This window comes from Somniosus microcephalus, chromosome 8 (assembly GCF_052327205.1).
Source record: "Somniosus microcephalus isolate GS21.2 chromosome 8, FLI_Smic_1.0, whole genome shotgun sequence".
NCBI classification, from domain to species: Eukaryota; Metazoa; Chordata; class Chondrichthyes; order Squaliformes; family Somniosidae; genus Somniosus; species Somniosus microcephalus.
The window spans coordinates 160,783,955-160,802,717 of record NC_140994.1 but is presented as its reverse complement, the minus strand read 5'-3'; positions in this window follow the sequence as shown (position 1 = coordinate 160,802,717).

Genomic DNA, 18,763 nt, shown 5'->3' with positions numbered 1-18,763 from the left:
GATGGCCAGGGTGGCTGGGATCCAACTCCACCCGGTACTCCAGCCAGACCAGGTTCACCTACGGGGAGGCCTCCCTCCCCTGCCCCAGCGTACAGGTTGTGGCCTCACGGGTCGGGGTCATTGAGGGGAAACGCGTGTGTCTGACCGGCAGAGGACAGATTCCCCTGGGAAGGTGGTGGTGGCTCAGGAAGCTGAGCAGAGACATGGGGGACCGTACAGCTGACTGGGTACGACTAGGGAACGACACCTACCGGACGGTCACAGGAACCCGAGGGGGGACTAGAGTATGCTGGGATAAGTGGTGGGAGTCGGAACAAGGAATTTATGTCTGTATGTGGGGGTCACAAAAGGCCTGCCCCACAGGCATATCCATCATCTTCTCCGCATCATGGCAGGTTAAGGGGAAGGGGGTGGAATGGGATACCCACCTACACACTTACATAGTCCCACGTTCCCCAGCCCCAGTTAAAGCCACTGAACTAGTGGCACGCACCTGAAAGACCCTGCCCATGACTCAGACAGCAAGGACACACAGAGAGGGGTGCCCTGTCACCACCAAGGGACCAGGGAATGGGCTGGTACTAGTGCCGACGGAACAGGTGCTATACCAGGGGGTACACTATGCGGTAGCTTCCATGTTCCTGAACCTTACCGAGGTACACTTACCTGAGTGGTGCCCCAAAGAGACAGAACAGCTATACCAGGCCCTGTTAAAAGAAATATTTAGGAAATTCTACGAGTTCGATTTTGCCAATGTAGACAAGACAGAACTGTACACTACACACACTGAGTATTTTGGTAATGCGGGGAGACAAAGAAAGGGAACCTGGAATTATGTTTTTACAGCGTTTAAAACAGGATCCTCTGTTATAAACAGCCTGCATGACATAGAATTGCAGACACAGATAAACGGTTTGAAAACACAATTGCGAAAAATCTTAATGGATGAAAATACAGTAGTAGGCTCAGAGTTACACGAGGACCAGGCTATGACAGTCCATTTAAAGAGAGATCATTGCTGAGCTGGAGAAGCACGCAAAGATGTAAATGTCCTCATAAGAGAGGAAAGGAATGCTTCAGATCAGGCAGCACAGAATGAGGTGTGCGTAATGTACAGGGCATGGTTGCTGGGCGAGGGCCGCAACAACCTGGAGGATTTAAAACAGGGTTTAGTCCCCTCCTGGATCAGCAACAAGCACCTCGTAGCCCTCCATCCATTTGAGAATGCATTGAGCCCGTGTCAACTCCGGCTAGCTTCTGAGGCCTACCCTGTCCCAGTAGATTGTGGGCGTTCCAACCACACTATCATGGGGATAGTAGTGAGAATGCCGGTCATGGGTGGGACAGCCCGACCCACACCGGTATACAGGGTAGAGAACATTGGAGTCATTCAAGGGGGTGCACACATCCGTTTCACAGCGGTCCCACCTTATGTCATAAAGTGGGAGCACGCTATGACAGGTACTGACCTCTCGGGGTGCCGGAGCTGGGGAGCACACATAATACTGTGTCCCCAGCACTTGAACGCCTATTCAAAACCACAGTGTGGGTTTAAAGCTGCTGGCGCAAAACCTATAAACTGTACCATGGAGGTAATGGCACAAGACCATGTTCCCCCACATGTAGCATATATAGGAGGTGGGACATATTGTGTCACCACAGGTGCGCCCCACTACCAGCATGGACAGCATAGCTGGTGTCTGGTAAGTGACAGTAGTTTCTGCTTTAAACCCGAGGCAGAAGTTCAAGTGGCCCAGGAACGAATTGTCCCCGTTCCTGAACCCTCCACTGTTCACCTCACTGTAAAAGAGAATTTCACCAACCTGCAAAAATATGTAGCACATTTCGGCTATGAAATCCCCCCTCTCCCAGAACATCTTACCAAGTTGCTAAAAGCAGTAGTCGTCTCACAGAAACATTTCTACACATTGGAGCAGAAAACAGTAGAGATAGGGGCCAAGATATTGGACATTGTAGTTCCACTCTGGTGGGACATTTTTGAAAACATAGAGTTCCCTTCATGGGTTAGAATGGCTTCCCACATCCCTGTGGTTTCCCAGCTGGGAATAGTATTGTATTTGTTGTGCACTCAGTGTAAGGGAAAAGGCAAAATACTAGAATTCCAAAACCAAAGGACTTGGAAAGAGCATTATGTTAAGGTGGAGGGAGATACACCTGTTTGAATCTATTATTTTGTATTTCTGAATAAAGATTGTTTTTATTTTTTGCGTTTTTGTTATTTTTAATAAAGACTTTGATGTGTTATTTTAATAAAGATGTATGTGTACCAAGTGGTGCAGGGGTGTTTGACCCCCTCCATGCTTGGATGTGTGTAAACAACTGTATTCTGCCTATGTATGCTTATGTACACTACATTTTTTAAAGAATGGGAAATGCATGTGTCATGAGATCATGGATAGGTAATTACAGGGAAGAGTGGCTACGGAGGGTCGGGAATTTTGCTCACCTTCGTAAGTATGATACTTAAAGCGAGTTTTAGTATCAACAGGGGGTAGTGTAGGGTTCTCAAAATTCCCACATTCCCCAAAGTTATTAATAAAGGGACCCTGAAGGACAAGTTATCAATAAGGGTACCCCAAAGGAAATGGCTTCTGGGCCTTGTGGCAGAAACCTACAAGATTGAAAGCAGGACCATGCAAAAATAGTAGGCCAAGTTCAAAAGGCTTTGAAAAACCTGACATGCCTGGGCCTGTGGGAGGCTTGTTATTTTGAAGCCAGACAACTAGATGATGCAGAACGATAGCAAAATACTGCAGATGCAGGAAATCCGAAATAACAACAGAAAATGCTGGAAAAACTCAGCAGGTCAGGCAACATCCGTGGAGAGAAATTTGAGTTGACGTTTCGGGTCGAAACCCTTCTTCAAAACTAGAAAGAAAAGAAAATAGATCGAAGGCAAGACTGCGATCGAACAAAAGAAGTATAAGAGACAATAAAAGGTATTCGAAGCCAGACGAGATGGTAATAGGCCCATGGAGACAAAAGGCAGCTGAGATTAGGTGTGAAGTGGTAAGAGACAGCTGCCAGGTGAGAGAGAGAAACAAAAGGAAAGGAGTGGGGGAGGGGGGGGGAAGGAGGACCCAAAACAAAGGGGTGGAAAAAATTATAAGTAAAAAAGTAATAGAGGCCGAGGTTATGATCTGAAATTGTTGAACTCGATATTGAGTCTGGAAGGCTGCAAAGTGCCTAATCGGAAGATGAGTTGCTGCTCCTCGAGTTTACGTTGAGCTTCCGTGAAACAATACAAGAGGCCAAGGATGGTGAGGTCCGAGTGGGAATGGAGCGGTGAATTAAAATGACAGGCGACCGGAAGCTCGGGGTCACCCTTACGGACTGAACGGAGGTGTTCCGCAAAGCGGTCACCCAATCTGCGTTTGGTCTCCCCAATGTAGAGGAGACCGCATCGTGAGCAGCGAATACAGTATACTAGATTGCAATAAGTACAAGTAAATCGCTTTTTCACCAGGAAGGGGTGTTTGGGGCCCTGGACAGTGGGAAGGGGGGAGGCATAGGGGCAGGTGTTACATCTCCTGCGCTTGCACGGGAAGGTGCCAGGCGAAGGGGAAGGGCTGTTTGGGGTAATAGAGGAGTGGACTAGGGTGTCTCGGAGGGAGCGGTCCCTACGGAATGCTGAAAGGGGAGGGGAGGGGAAGATGTGTTTGGTGGTGGGATCACTTTGGAGGTAGCGGAAATGGCGGAGGTTGATCCGTTGAATGTGGAGGCTGGTGGGGTGAAAGGTGAGGACAAGGGGAACACTATCGTGGTTCCGGGAGGGAGGGGCAGGGGTGAGGGCAGAAGTGCGGGAGATAGAATGGACACGGTCGAGGGCCGTGTTGACCACGGTAGAGGGGAATCCTCGGTTGCGGAAAAAGGAAGACATGTCGGAAGCACTGGTGTGGAAGGTGGCATCGTCGGAGCAGATACGGCGGAGACGGAGAAACTGGGAGAATGGAATAGAGTCCTTACAGGAGGCGGGGTGGGAGGAAGTGTGGTCCAGGTAGCTGTGGGAGTCAGTGGGCTTGTAGTGAATATTGGTCGATAACCTATCCCCAGAGATGGAGATGGAGAAGTCGAGGAAGGGAAGGGAAGAGTCAGAAATGGACCATGTGAAGGTGAGGGAAGGGTGGAAATTGGAGGCAAAGTGAATGAAATTGTCTAGTTCGGGGCGAGAGCAGGAAACGGCACCGATACAGTCATCAATGTATCGGAAAAAGAGGTGAGGGAGGGGACCTGAGTAGGACTGGAACAAAGATTGTTCCACATATCCCACGAAAAGGCAGGCATAGCTAGGACCCATGCGGGTACCCATAGCAACACTTTTGATTTGGAGGAAATGAGTGGAGTTAAAGGAGAAGTTGTTCAATGTGAGAACAAGTTCAGCCAGGCGGAGGAGGGTGGTGATGGATGGGGACTGGACGGGCCTCTGTTCAAGGAAGAAGCAGAGCGCCCTCAGGCCTTCCTGGTGGAGGATGGAGGTGTAGAGTGATTGTACGTCCATGGTGAAAAGGAAGCGGTTGGGGCCAGGAAACTGGAAATTGTTAAAGTGGCGGAGGGCGTCCGAAGAGTCGCGGATGTAGGTGGGAAGAGACTGGACAGGGGGAGAAGAGATAGAGTCGAGATAGGAAGAGATAAGTTCCGTGGGGCAAGAACAGGCTGAAACGATGGGTCTACCAGGGCAGTCCTGTTTGTGGATCTTGGGAAGGAGGTAGAAGCGGGCTGTGCGGGGTTGGGGAACTATGAGGTTGGTGGCAGCGGGGGGAAGATCTCCAGAGGGGATGAGGTCAGGGACAGTCTTGGAAATGGTGGTTTGATGTTCGGTAGTGGGGTCATGGTCCAGGTGGAGGTAGGAGGAGGTGTCGGAGAGTTGGCGTTCAGCTTCCGCTAGGTAGAGGTCTGTACGCCAAACAACAACAGCACCACCCTTGTCAGCGGGTTTAATGACAATGTCAGGGTTGGATCTATGAGAATGGAGTGCTGCAAGTTCAGAGGGAGGTAGGTTGGAGTGAGTGAGGGGAGCAGAGAAATGGAGACGGCAGATGTCACAGCGGCAGTTAGCGATGAAAAGATCTAGAGAGGGTAAGAGGCCAGGGGGAGGGGTCCAGGTAGAACGGGAATTCTGCAAGCAGGAGAAAGGTTCAGTCATGTGGGGGTAAGACTCCTGGCCAAAGAAGTGGGCACAGAGCTGAAGGCGGCGGAAAAAGAGCTCAACATCGTGCCGAGCTCGAAATTCATTGAGGTGGGGGCGTAAGGGGATGAAGCTCAGGCCTTTGCTGAAGACTGATTGTTCGGGGTCAGGGAGTGGAAGGTCAGAGGGGATGGTGAAAACACGGCAGGGGGTGAGATTGGGAGAAGGGGGGTCAGAGGAAAGTGAAGGGGAAGAAGGTTCCGGAGGGGCGTTGGTGTCCAAGAGTTGATGAAGCTTGCGATCCTTGACATCGGAAAGGAAGAGAAAAAGTTTTTTGTTGAAGCGTCGGATGAGTCGAAGGATGAAATGGAACTGTGGACCCGGACAGCTTTGAGATAGAGTGTTGCTGAAGAGAGAGGTTGAGAGTGTTCATGTGGCGACGCATGGCGTTGAGCGTGGATCTCAGGATGCGGCGAGAGCAGTAGTTCGAGGAACTATGAATATCTTGGAGATATTTGTAATCCTGGGTGGATCCGAAACACGAAGGGTGGAAGTTGAGTTGGAATCCACGTGGAATAAGCATTCTTCATTTTTGAAACAAATCAGCTCAGGAAAGACTTAATCTTGAACCCATCAAACCTTTGCATAAATAATCGGTTACAGTTTAAACTGGCTACCGAGCCAGGAAGATACCGATTCACATTATGCATAACAAACACCGAGGCATTAAAGACCATTTAGCAATGGGGCAACTGCCTCAAAAGCAGTTAAGGTGAACAACTATAATCACTTTAACGAGCCCGCAAAAAAATTAGAAAAAGACCTAACCCTGATTTGGCACGCAGATAACAACCTCCAAAATGGTATAATTTTAGGCCCACCGGTAACCAAAAGGGTGCATCAAGCGAGGCGAGACGAATGGGAAGGAGATGAGCAAGCAGAGAAGGGCAGTGTGGAGAAGCGTTGGGGATGAGCAGGCACACACTCGGGTGCAGAGTTACTCAAAACGCAAAGCAGCATGGGGACGAGCAGGCACATGCTCAGGTCTAGGTTACTCGAAACTCAAAGCAGCAGACAGGCACGGTGGGGCAGGCTCGACCGAAGGCGACTAGGGCGCAACCGCAGCCTTACACGAGGAACGACCACGAGCACCGCGGTAACAAAGGGCCGGGTAAACCATACCTTCAGATCGTTACCACTGCACAGATAACAATCTAGGCCACCGCGACCGAACCGACACCGAAGACCGCCAACCAAACCCCAACCGCAACAAAACTTCGACGATCACCACCAGAAGAACAAAACCCGACGTTTTCCACTCTACAAGATAAAGTACCCAACAAAGACTTTACTCCCTATCTCTAACGGAGAAAAGAGGGTACTTTACTCAGACAACTCCACCACTGCACCCTGGGACCACGTGGCGACGGCAGGCCCCAAAGGACATAAAGAGCGAACCCCAAAACCGCAACCGGCTTAATCAACAGGATTCGACCTGTCAAGAAACCCTTATTGGTGAGCATAATTCCTGGCCCCTTAAAGCACAATTTAGTTAGATATTGGGGGTGGGACAAGGGTAGGGGGATTATTAATGTGATTTTTCCCTCGATGTGCCGTGTGTTCCCCATTCCTAATTAAGTGTACTCTTGTATGCCTGTAACTATTCCAGTAATTTTCAGTGTTGTAATTTTATTGTGCCTTTTAATAAAATACAGTTTTCTTGTACCAAACCAGTTGTCTACTCCAATTCTGTATCGCCGCTTGTACCTAAGTCCAGTGTCTAGAACCCAGGGGTGTGGGAGCAATTCGAACCACTCAAAACAGTCAGGGGCAAGCTGACCATATGGACACACCACCCCCTACAAGCAGGCTTGAGAGGCCGAATGGCCTACTCCTGCTCCTATTTCTTATGTTCTTATGTTAGCTAGATTGGAAGGAGCACTCTTGTTTTATAAGGAGGTCTAAAAAGCAGATGGAAAATACCAACGTAAAGATGATGGCTTAAAAAGCTGCTGGAGACAACAATGTAAACAATTTCAAGCTTTAAAACAAAACATGCATTTATATAGTATTTTAAAGATGAAAAATAAAACCAAGGCGCCTAACAGACAAGGTTAAGGCAAGGAGGGATTAGATCAATGATCGAAATCTTGGCTGCAGCATAATGAGGAGTGGAATGGCATAGAGATTTTAGGAAGGAATATCAGGCAGTAGGATCCAGATGCCTGAAGGCTCTACCACAAATAATGGAGCAAGGGGAGAAGTGGATTCACAAAAGACCGGAGCCTTTGAAAGTATTTGGGATTGGGAGTGGGTGGAGGAAGATATAGGCCTGAGGTGAGGCTGTGGAGGAATTTAAAAGTGAGGATGGAGATTTTGTACTATACATTACATCACTGTCTAAAATACCAATAAGGCTAAGCTGTCACAATGTCATTTTATGTGGTTATCAAGATTATAGCAGTTGAATAATCTTGTTACTCAGTAAGCTCAAATAACAGGCTAAGCAAATGTTTACCACAATTAATTATTTGGATTTCCCCATCAGAGAATCTGTGCACCATGTTTCCTCATTAATTGAGCCTTTGACAATTCTTGCTGCAATATTACAATGCACTGAAAAAATCCTCAGGCTTTCCTTCCTGGTACCATGAAACAATAGATGGCAGGCATTCATTCAACAACTCAGCTTTGACTCAGGATTAAGAAACTTTAGCTTCCACTTTTAATGTAAAAATCTTTTAACATATAATAATCTTGCAGTTGTCCAGAAGCACTAATTTCAGTAAAATGCTGTTTCATGATATTTTTCAAAGAAAGTCAAGTATGTAAATAAAAAGTGAATAACATTAGCAGATCAAAAAACGATTCTTCCAAACTCGTCTGTTGTACATAAGCAACTGTTCTTTGGGTAGTATTATAAAAACTTCTTGGGAAAATTGTAGACTATTTTAGAGCAAAATAAAACTGCCAAGCATTTTCCACCCTTTCATTCACCACAACATACTAAACACTCCATCGGTGAAGAATAAATTCTGCCAAAGAAGAAAATTAAGTCCTCCAACCAGTATATTGTTTTTATTCCAGTTTAATATCTTAACTACTGGATCAATGTTGTTTATTTTAATATTTAGTTTGCTTGTAAATGTACAATGACAGAATGTCAAGGTCCACAGCGGAACAGGCTTGAGGGCCGTATGGCCTACTCCTACTCCTAGTTCTTATATCGATTATATACACATTCTAATAAGATAAGTTGCAGTCTTTTTTCCTGCTCTACATAGGGGATAAAGAGCAGAAATTCCCTCGTAACTGGCAAAAATGGTAGTTTTTGACACCGTGTGGAAAACAATTACTGCTGAAATGAATATGGGGTTAAAGATTCAGGCTGATGGAACATTAGCCAAAAAAAATATAGGGGGAAAAAATTCGGTACCTTAGCGTCTCCCGTTAGCACCAGCAAATGACGCTAATGGGACACTAGAGCATTATCTTCAGGGTGAGGCGAATCCAACACCACATGCCAAAACCCGCCCACCTGCAGCGCCGCCACTAACAGTTATCGCCGGGAGCCTCAACGCCAGGTGGATCGTGATGTCAGTGAGTGTGCAACGCTCACTGACCACCCGATCTGTGAAATTGAGCGTCTGGAGGAAACAGCGACAGGGAGAGCTAGCGTAAAGCAACAGTTAGTTAAAGGGATCATTGTAGTGTCCGGGTATCAATAATACTCGGACTGCAGGAGAACAATAAAACAGGTATTTACTGAACAGAGGGGAACTCAAGACTGAAATACAGAAGCCTGCTATGGCTTTATATACAGGGGTGGTCACTGCCGGTACTGCAGTATAGAATCAGTTCTTCTCTTAAAGGTACATACACAACAATTCCTCCCCTTTTAGATAAACAGTACATAACATTCATTTAACAACTAAATAATAACTAATTACAATTACAATTTTCTCTGTACTATATACATCAACTGAAATAATCATTTATAAGTTCAGTCTTTGAGGAGGCTTCCTGATCCTGACTGGATAGCGTCTTTCTCGAGTATCCTGTTCTTGCAGTGGAGTTGATTCTGGCTCATTGTCATTGGTTGGTTCGTCAGCTTCCAATACCACTGCTTCTGAGCTAGACGCAATCTGTACTTCGGGTTGATTACCAGGTGCACCTGCTCGTGGTATGGGTTTGGCTTGTTCCTGTGACTAGAATCTGGTCAGCATGGCGTCTCACGATGCTCTCTCCAACGTCCACTGTGTACATTAGTGGTCCCTGCTGTGTGCATATCGTTCCTGGCTGCCATTTTTCTGTTCGGTAGTCGCGGGCCAAGACTGGTTGCCCTATCTTGAAGCTCCTGGTTGGCTTCTCATTTATGTGCTGGAATTGCTTATCCTCAACATCTCATCTTATGTTTGGTTTGAGCAAATCCAGGCGACATCTTAGCCTTCGGTTGAAGAACATTATGGCTGGAGCTTGGTTGGTGACTGCATGTGTCACATTCCGGTAAGCAAACAAGAAATTATCCACCTTGTGTTGTAGTGGTATGTCGTCATTATACATTGCCTTTAGTGTCTTTTTAAAGGTCTGAACAAACCTCTCAGCCAATCCATTTGTGGCTGGATGATATGGGGCAGATGTATAATGTTTAATCCCATTATTCCTCAGAAACCTCCGGAAATCCTCGGACACAAACTGTGGCCCATTGTCGGAGCAAATCTGTTCTGGCAAGCCATTCCTGGCGAAGATGGTCCGTAGGACTGCAATAGTTTTCTCCGTGGTGGTGGAGGACATTTTGATGACCTCTGGCCATTTCGAATGAGCGTCCACAGCGATTAGGAACATTGAGTCCATAAATGGACCAGCAAAATCAATGTGTACCCATTGCCATGGAGATGAGGGCCACTCCCATGGATGTAGCGGGGCCTGTGGTGGAGCGTTTTGGACCTTCTGGCATCCTGTGCATCTCTTGGTCATATCCTCAATTTCTTTATCAATTCCCGGCCACCGCACAAACGCCCTGGCTAGGCTCTTCATTTTTACCCCTCCCAGATGACCCTCATGAAGCACATTGAGCACTCTATCTCTCAACTTGGGTGGAATTACCACTCGGGATCCACACATCAAGGTCCCCCGGCACACTGACATCTGTTCTCTCCTTGGCGAGAATGCTGGCAACAGTGAGTCGCCATGTGCTGGCCATCCCTTCACCGTCAAATCATAGACCCGAGAGAGTATCGGGTCATTTCGGGTTTCCTTCTCTATACTTGAGTTTGTAACAGGTAGACATTCGACTATGGTCGCATGGAATATCTCAACAGGGCCCACTGCAGGTGCTTCCGCTACCGTAGGCAACGGTAGGCGCGACAGCCCATCAGCGTTTCCATGCTGTTTCGTACCTTTGTACTCTATGTCATACTGATGTGCCCCTAGAAAAAGTGACCATCTTTGCAGCCGTTGCACCGTCATCACCGGAACGCCCTTCTTTGGGTTAAAAATGGAGACCAGGGACTGATGATCAGTCAGTAGGGTGAATTTCTGCCCGTGCAGATAGTGATTGAACTTCTTCACCCCCCACACCAGGCTGAGGGCCTCCCTGTCAATCTGGGCGTAGCTATGCTCGGCTGAGGTTAACGAGCGCGACGTAAAGGCTATTGGCCTCTCTGAACTGTCAAGGAATTTGTGTGACAGCACCGCTCCGATGCCATAGGGAGACGCATCACATGCTAACTGAATCGGTAGTGTTGGATTGTAGTGGGCCAATACTTCTTTTGAAGTGATTAGGCATTTACATTTCTGAAAGGCACACTTACACTCATCACTCCATTTCCATGTTACTCCAGTTTGCAGTAGGGCGTTCAGTGGGTGCAGAATTGTAGATAAATTCGGCAAGAACTTATGGTAGTAGTTCACCAACCCGAGGAACGACCTCAGTTGCGACACATTTTCCGGTGCTGGAGCCTTGACTACAGCCTCAATCTTGTCCGGCAACTTATGCAACCCTTTCTCATCAATCATGTGGCCACAATACGAGATTTGTCTCCTGAAGAACTCGCATTTGGGGCGGTTGGCTCCTAGCCCATATTCCTGTAATCTCGTCAACACCTGCTCCAGGTTGGCAAGGTGTTCACTGTCATTTTCGCCCGTAACCAGGATGTCGTCCAAATAACACTGTGTCCCCGGGATCCCTTGCAGGACATGTTCCATCACCCTCTGCCAAATAGCCAGGGCTGATGCTACCCCGAATACCAGTCGATTGTACTGGTAAAGGCCTTTGTGAGTGTTTATCGTGAGGTATTTCCTAGATGCTTCTTCCACCTCCATTTGTAGATACACTTGGGCCAGATCAATCTTTGTAAAGCGTTTCCCTCCAGATAGTGAGGTGAAAATATCTTCTATCCGTGGAAGTGGATATTGTACTGTGTGCAGGACTGGGTTCACAGTTACCTTGAAGTCCCCACAGATGCGAACCTTCTTCGGTTCCCCAGGCGTGCTGCTCAATGATTTCTTCATTACAGGAATGATGGGTGTGGCCCACTCGCTCCAGTCCACCTTGGACAGCACACCCGAATGCTCCAGACTCTCCAGCTCTGCTTCAATGGCTGGGCGGATCGCGTAAGGTACTGGTCTGGCCTTAAAAAATTTTAGGTTTGCGTTATCTTCGATTTTTATCATTGCCGTTACTCCTTTTAGAGTCCCAAGTCCTTGGTGGAACACCTCTTTCGCATCAGTTAGGATTTTTGACAGTCGTCCAGGTGTGACGTCATCATCCTTTTTATCAGTCACAGTTAGCGCCTGAATGGAATGCCAATCCAATTGTATTTTTCGGATCCATTCACGTCCCAATAATGGTGGGCCTCCATCTGGTAGTATATATAGATACAGTTTCTGTGTTTCCTTGCTGTTGTATTCAACTGGCACCCTTATTTTTCCTCTGGGGTAGACTTTTTGCCCCATGTATGCCTTCAATACAATGGACGTGTCCTTCAAGGGTATGTGTGAGAATAGCCGCTCATAGTCTCGTCGATTCATGACAGTTAGGGCTGATCCTGTGTCCAATTCCATCTTTACTGGGGACCCTGCTATCATGAGGGTGACCCAAATGGTTCGGTGATCCTCCTTTGCGATCATGTTGTGTAACTTTAGACAACTTAGTCTCCTGCTCCCGGAGTCCTTATCACTCTCCTGATCTTCCGAACTACTGTCTGTCAATTTCTTTACTTTCTTGTACTTTTCCTTAGTAGTTCTTGTAGTGTTGGTTTTCTTTCCCGACCTGCAGACTCTTGCTATGTGTCCCATTTTCCCACATTGCCTGCATACTTTGTCCTTAAACCAGCAGTCCTTCTGATCACGGGTTGTTCTGCCACAGTGATAGCACTTTTCTGCTCCATATGTCATTTCGTTAGCGCTGCATTCCTGTGGTTTCTGTTGTATTTCCACAGCTCCCCGTGCTGCTGCTTCATAGGATACTGCCACGCTGAAAGCCTGTTCTAGCGTCAGGTCCTTTTCCAAAAGTAATCGTTTCTGGGTTCCTTCACTCTGGAGCCCGCAGACAAACTTATCCCGTAAGGCGTCTGCCAGCCCTGCTCCGAATTGGCAGTGCTTCGATAACTTGCGTAGTTCCGTAAGATAGTCAGCATTGCTCTCATCTTTGTGCTGGCTTCTTTTATGGAACTTGAATCTTTCTGCTATTAGCAGCGGTGTAGGATTTAGGTGTTCCTGTAAGATATTAACTATCTCTTCAAAACTTTTCTCCATTGGTTTAGCTGGGGTAATTAAATTCCGCAATAGGCCGTATGTACTCGCGCCCATCAAATTTAATAATACCGACGCCTTCTTTCCATCGGCCACCTCATTTGCCTCGCAGTACACTTCAATTCTTTCCACATACGTGGTCCAGTCTTCTACCTCGTTGTCGAAAGCAGTGATACTGCCACTCTTCGGCATCTTGAGTGATTTAAAATGGTGCCTCCCGCGCTTTTGCTTCTTCCCCAATGGAATAAAATTGCGCCTCCCGCGCTTTTCCTTCTTCCCCAATGGAATAAAATGGCGCCTCCCACGCTTTTCCTTCTTCCCCTTGCTGCCACGCTTCTCCTAGCGTTCTACAGGGTAATGGTGGCGACCCACGGCTTCGGCGCGTATCACTTTTCCTTCCCCTCGTTCTATCCTCTCCATGCTGGCCGGTTCTTGAGCACCGACCGTGCCCTGTGTACTCCACCCTCTCTCTCTCTCTTCCTCCCGACGACGCTGCACGGCCCCTTTGCAGAGCCGCTCAATCGAGCCCGAGCCCGCCACAGTCCGGAAGGGTCAGCGCACTACCTGCTACCAGCATGACTTGCTGGAACACCTCGACTGGGGAGCCAGGCCCAGCTCTCCACAGCCTCCCCTGCAACTCTCCGATGGATCCCTGGGCGGTTGCCCGAGGTTGACGCCCGCCGTTCTGACTTCGACCTCCAAGAAGCTTCTCTTCAGGGAAAAGATCCCCGTGAGATGATGCAGTACTGCAGGTGAGTTCGAACCTGCCCGTCGTCAGTGTAGTGTCCAGGTATCAATAATACTCGGACTGCAGGAGAACAATAAAACAGGTATTTACTGAACAGAGGGGAACTCAAGACTGAAATACAGAAGCCTGCTATGGCTTTATATACAGGGGTGGTCACTGCCGGTACTGCAGTATAGAATCAGTTCTTCTCTTAAAGGTACATACACAACAATCATCAGTAATGAGTCACAGCTATAGGTCAGTGGAGTTTCAGTGCTTTCTTGTCATCAAATAATGCAACAGTCTCATTCTGTAATTTCAACTTTACTTATTATCAGAACTGTTGTGGCAACTAAAAGTAGCTACATTTATTTGTAAAAAAATCAAACTGCTACACTTGGTTACATTAATGGGGGCTGTATTGGCAGCCGACCTTGCCCTCCAGGATCTATGGTGGAGGGAGCAGAGGCAGCGAGAAAGATTGGAACATGTGGCCAGAGGGAGAAGGAGGGCCATCAGGGTTCTCAACAGGAGGACTTACCCTCCGAGGGTATTCCGAGAGCAGTTCTCCTACCTCCAATTAAGCAAGGAGCAGTGTATTAGAAGGCTCCACTTCTCCAAGGAGGTGGTCACAGAACTCTGCCACCTCCTGCAACCAACCTCCAGCCTCAGATCAAAGTGACCATGGCCCTCTCAGTGGCAGTCAAGGTCACTGTTGCCCTCAATTTCTTCGCCAGTGGATTCTTAGGGGGTGTTTTTCACTCAGAAGTCGGGAAGGAGGCGTGACTGCAAATTACGGGGTTGTAGTCCCGCCTCCATCGAGATGCGGCCAATCCACGTGATTTTAACTTGATTGACCTTGTTGAGCCCGCCCAGCGGATTCAGCAGGCCAATTAAGGGCCACTCGGCAACAGGTGACGTCACAGACTGAAATTTCATCTGTCAAGACGTTTTGACAGCTGAAATATTAGTGTTTCACAGCTCTTTGAAGCTGTCAAACACTGACAATCTTACTTCTAACCTGAGTCCTTCTACACAGACTCAGTTAGAAATCTCTCTGGCACAGAATGCTGCAGGCTGTCACTTTTGACAGTTCGCAGCCGTTCTGCTTTCTGTGCCGGTTAGATGATGGACTCCTGAAACCTAGAGGAAGGAAGGCTAAAAAGATAAGTACAGGTAATTTAAACTTCTTTACACACTCTAGACACACCAAACACACTTACCTTTGCACTCATGCACCCATCACTCACCTGAAAACCGACATCTCGACCCCTCCAAGTCCTTCAACCCGACAGCCCGACTCCTCTAACCTGGTGTGCTTTGGAGCCGTCGGGAATCCCACAGTTCAAGATTAAAAATAGGGATTAGGATAAAAACTGCCTGTTAACTACCTGTTAACAGGCAGTTAATTGTCACTAATCCCTTCCCGCCTTGGGTCGGCGGGTCCCAGTGCGGGGCGGGTACCCGCCTCCTTTGAAACTTACATGGAGGTGGGTTTTGGGTTGGATGGTATCAGGACCCCCAAATTTGGGGCTTTAACCCCCCCCGCACGCCTCCAATCCCGACTCCACGGTTCAGTTAAAATCGAGGCCAATGTGTTTAGGTGATGTGCATGTCATGGTTGAATAGCTGGCAGTGTGTCCAAGCTGTGAGATTTGGGTGTGAGGCTTGCAGCATTACTAAGTGTGTGAGGGTGAGGTGAAGCTATGAATGTGAGATATGAGTTGTGAATGATAGAGGTTGTTGGTAGGTGAGTATTGAGGGGGGGGGGGGGCAGTGGCGGGGATTGAATTGAGCAGTGTCTGAGCCGAGTAGTTCAGTTGTAAGGATATGGCATTTGAAGAAGAATTCACTGATATTGACCACTCATGTGAAGTCATTAAACTTCTTGCGGCACTGCATTCAGGTCCTCTAGGCTGACACTCCAGTGCAGTACTGAGGGAGTGCTGCACTGTCAGAGGTGCCATCTATCGGATGAGACGTTAAACTGAGGTCCCGTCTGCTCTCTCAGGTGGACATAAAAGATCCCATGGCACTATTTCGAAGAAGGGCAGGGGAGTTATGCCTCATGCCTGGCTAATATTTATCCCACAATCAACATAACAAAAACAGTTTATCTGGTCATTATGACATTGCTGTTTGTGGGAGCTTGCTGTGTGCAGATTGGCTGCCATGTTTCCTACTTTACAACAGTGATTACACTTCAAAAAGTACTTCATTGGCTGTAAGCGCTTTGAGGCATCCGGTGGTCATGAAAGGCACTGTATAAATGCAATTCTTTCTTTCTTCTTTCTTACCTCGGGGCTACACAGCTAGCATTGACCACGGCGGCTATCTGCTCCCATTGCCTTCTCACAATTTGTCTGGAGGGCCTCCTGGCCCCCTGTAGATAGAGCGCCTCTCTCCTCCTTTCCAAGTCCTGCACAAGGCCTCCAATGCTGCATCAGAAAATTTTGGAGCCCGCTCTCTCCACTGTTGTTCCATTAGTACATCTTCTTCCTGCTCAGAAAGTCTTCCTAGCCACTTACAGCACCTGCTCCAGTCAGAATGCACCTGCCCTTGAAAAGGTGCAGGCTCTCTTTACGTAGTGCTAGCTTCGCACAAACTTGGACCCCCTGCTGAGGCTTGCAGCCACTCAACAGTGAGTTCAGCGCTGGGCTGCACGCTACTATCATGTAAATTACCAGGCAGCATGAAGTTTACGTGCTGCCTGCATTGGACTCAACAGGTGCAGGCCAATCGCGATACCCACGCCAGTTTTTGAGGGCTATCGAATTTAGCCCCTGATTTCTTCACATTTCTCCACATTATATTCCATTTGCTACATTCTTGCCCACTCACTTAACTTGTCTATATCCCTTTGCAGCCTCTTTGCATCCTCCTCACAGCTTACTTTCCCACCGAGCTTTGTATCGTCAACAAACTTGGATAAATTACATTCGGTCCCCTCATCTGAGTCATTGATATAGATTGTAAACCGGGCCAAACTTCCTGTAAGGTTCACCCCTGCCCTAGCCCTGAACTTGCATCTTTCTCCAGTTTCTATCTGATCTCCCCTCTTGACCTCTCCACGCTCATCTTGTCCATGATACCCACTTCCAGCTCCCTCGACCCTATTCCCACGAAACTGCTGACCACCCAACTTCCTTTTCTGGCTCCCATGTTAGCTGACATTGTTAACGGTTCACTCTCCTCAGGTACTGTCCCCCTCTCCTTCAAATCTGCCGTCATCATCTCTCTCCTCAAAAAAACAACCCTTGACCCCTCCTTCTTTGAAACTACCATCCCATCTCCATCCTCCCTTTCCTCGCCAAAGTCCTTGAATGTGTTGTTACCTTTGTGACTGTGATAATGGTAAAATATCCCTCCTCGTCCTTCTCGACCTGTCTGAAGCCTTTAGCATGGGTGACCACTCCATCCTCCTCCAACGCCTCTCCACCATTGTCCAGCTGGGTGGGACAGCACTCGCCTGGTTCCATTCTTATCTGTCTAACAATAACCAGAAAATCACCTCCAATGGCTTCTCTTCCCACTCCCACATCATTACCTCTGGAGTCCCCAAGGATCTATCCTTGGCCCCCTCCTATCTCTCATCTATATGCCCCCCTTGGTGACATCATCCGAAAACACATTGTCAGTTTCCACATGCATGCTGACGACTCCCAGGTCTACTTCAGCAACACTTCTTTCGACCCCTCCACGGTCTCTAAATTGGCACTGCTTGTCCGGCATCCAGTGCTGGATGAGCAGAAATTTTCTCCAATTAAATATTGGGAAGACCAAAGCCATTGTCTTCAGGCCAGACCACAAACTCCGTTCCCTAGCCATTGACTCCATCCCTCTCCCTAGCATCTGTCTGAGGCTGAACTAGACTATTCGCAACCTTGGTGTCATATTTGACCCTAAAATGAGCTTCCGACCACATATCCATGCCATCACTAAGACGGGCCTCTTCCACCTCCGTAACATTGCCCGTCTCAGCCCCTGCCTCAGCTCATCTGCTGTTGAAACACACATCCATGCCTTTGTTACCTCTAGGCTTGACTATTCCAATGCACTCCTGGCTGGCCTCCCACATTCTACCCTACGTAAACTTGAGGTCATCCAAAACTCGGCTGCCCGTGTCCTAACTCGCACCAAGTCCCGTTCACCCATCACCCCTGTGCTCGCTGACCTACATTGGCTCCCGGTTAAGCAATGGCTTGATTTCAAAATCCTCATCCTTGTTTTCAAATCCCTCCATGGCCTCGCCCCTCTCTATCTCTGTAATCTCCTTCAGCCCCACAACCCCCAAGATATCTGCGCTCCTCAAATTCTGCCCTCTTGAGCATCCCTGATTATAATCAATCAACCATCGCTGGCCGTGCCTTCAACTGTCTAGACCCTAAGCTCTGGAACACCCGCCCTAAACCTCTCTGACTCTAACTTTGTGTAAACAATAAGAATAAAACCGGACGGACCACCCGGCATCGACCTCGGCACTGGAAATGACAATGACAATGGCAAACACAGCCCTGTCGACCCTGCAAAGTCCTCCTTACCAACATCTGGGGGCTTGTGCCAAAATTGGGAGAGCTGTCCCACAGACTAGTCAAGCAACAGCCTGACATAGTCATAATTACCGAATCATACCTTACAACCAATGTCCCAGACACCACCATCACTATCCCTGGGTATGTCCTGTCCCACTGGCAGGACAGACCCACCAGAGGTGGTGGCACCGTGGTATACAGTCGGCAGGGAGTAGCCCTGGGAGTCCTCAACATTGACTCAGGACCCCATGAGGTCTCATGGCATCAAGTCAAACATGGGCAAGGAAACCTCCTGCTAATTACCACCTACCGCCCTCCCTCAGCTGATGAATCAGTACTCCTTCATGTTGAACACCAATTGGAAGAAGCACTGAGAGTAGCAAGGGCACAAAATGTCCTCTGGGTGGGGGACTTCAATGTCCATCACCAAGAGTGGCTCGGTAGCACTGCAACTGACTGAGCTGGCCGAGTCCTAAAGGACATAGCTGCCAGACTGGGTCTGCGACAGGTGGTGAGGGAACCAACAAGAGGGAAAAAGCTACTTGAACTCGTCCTCACCAATCTACCTGTTGCAGATGCATCTGTCCATGACAGCATTGGTGG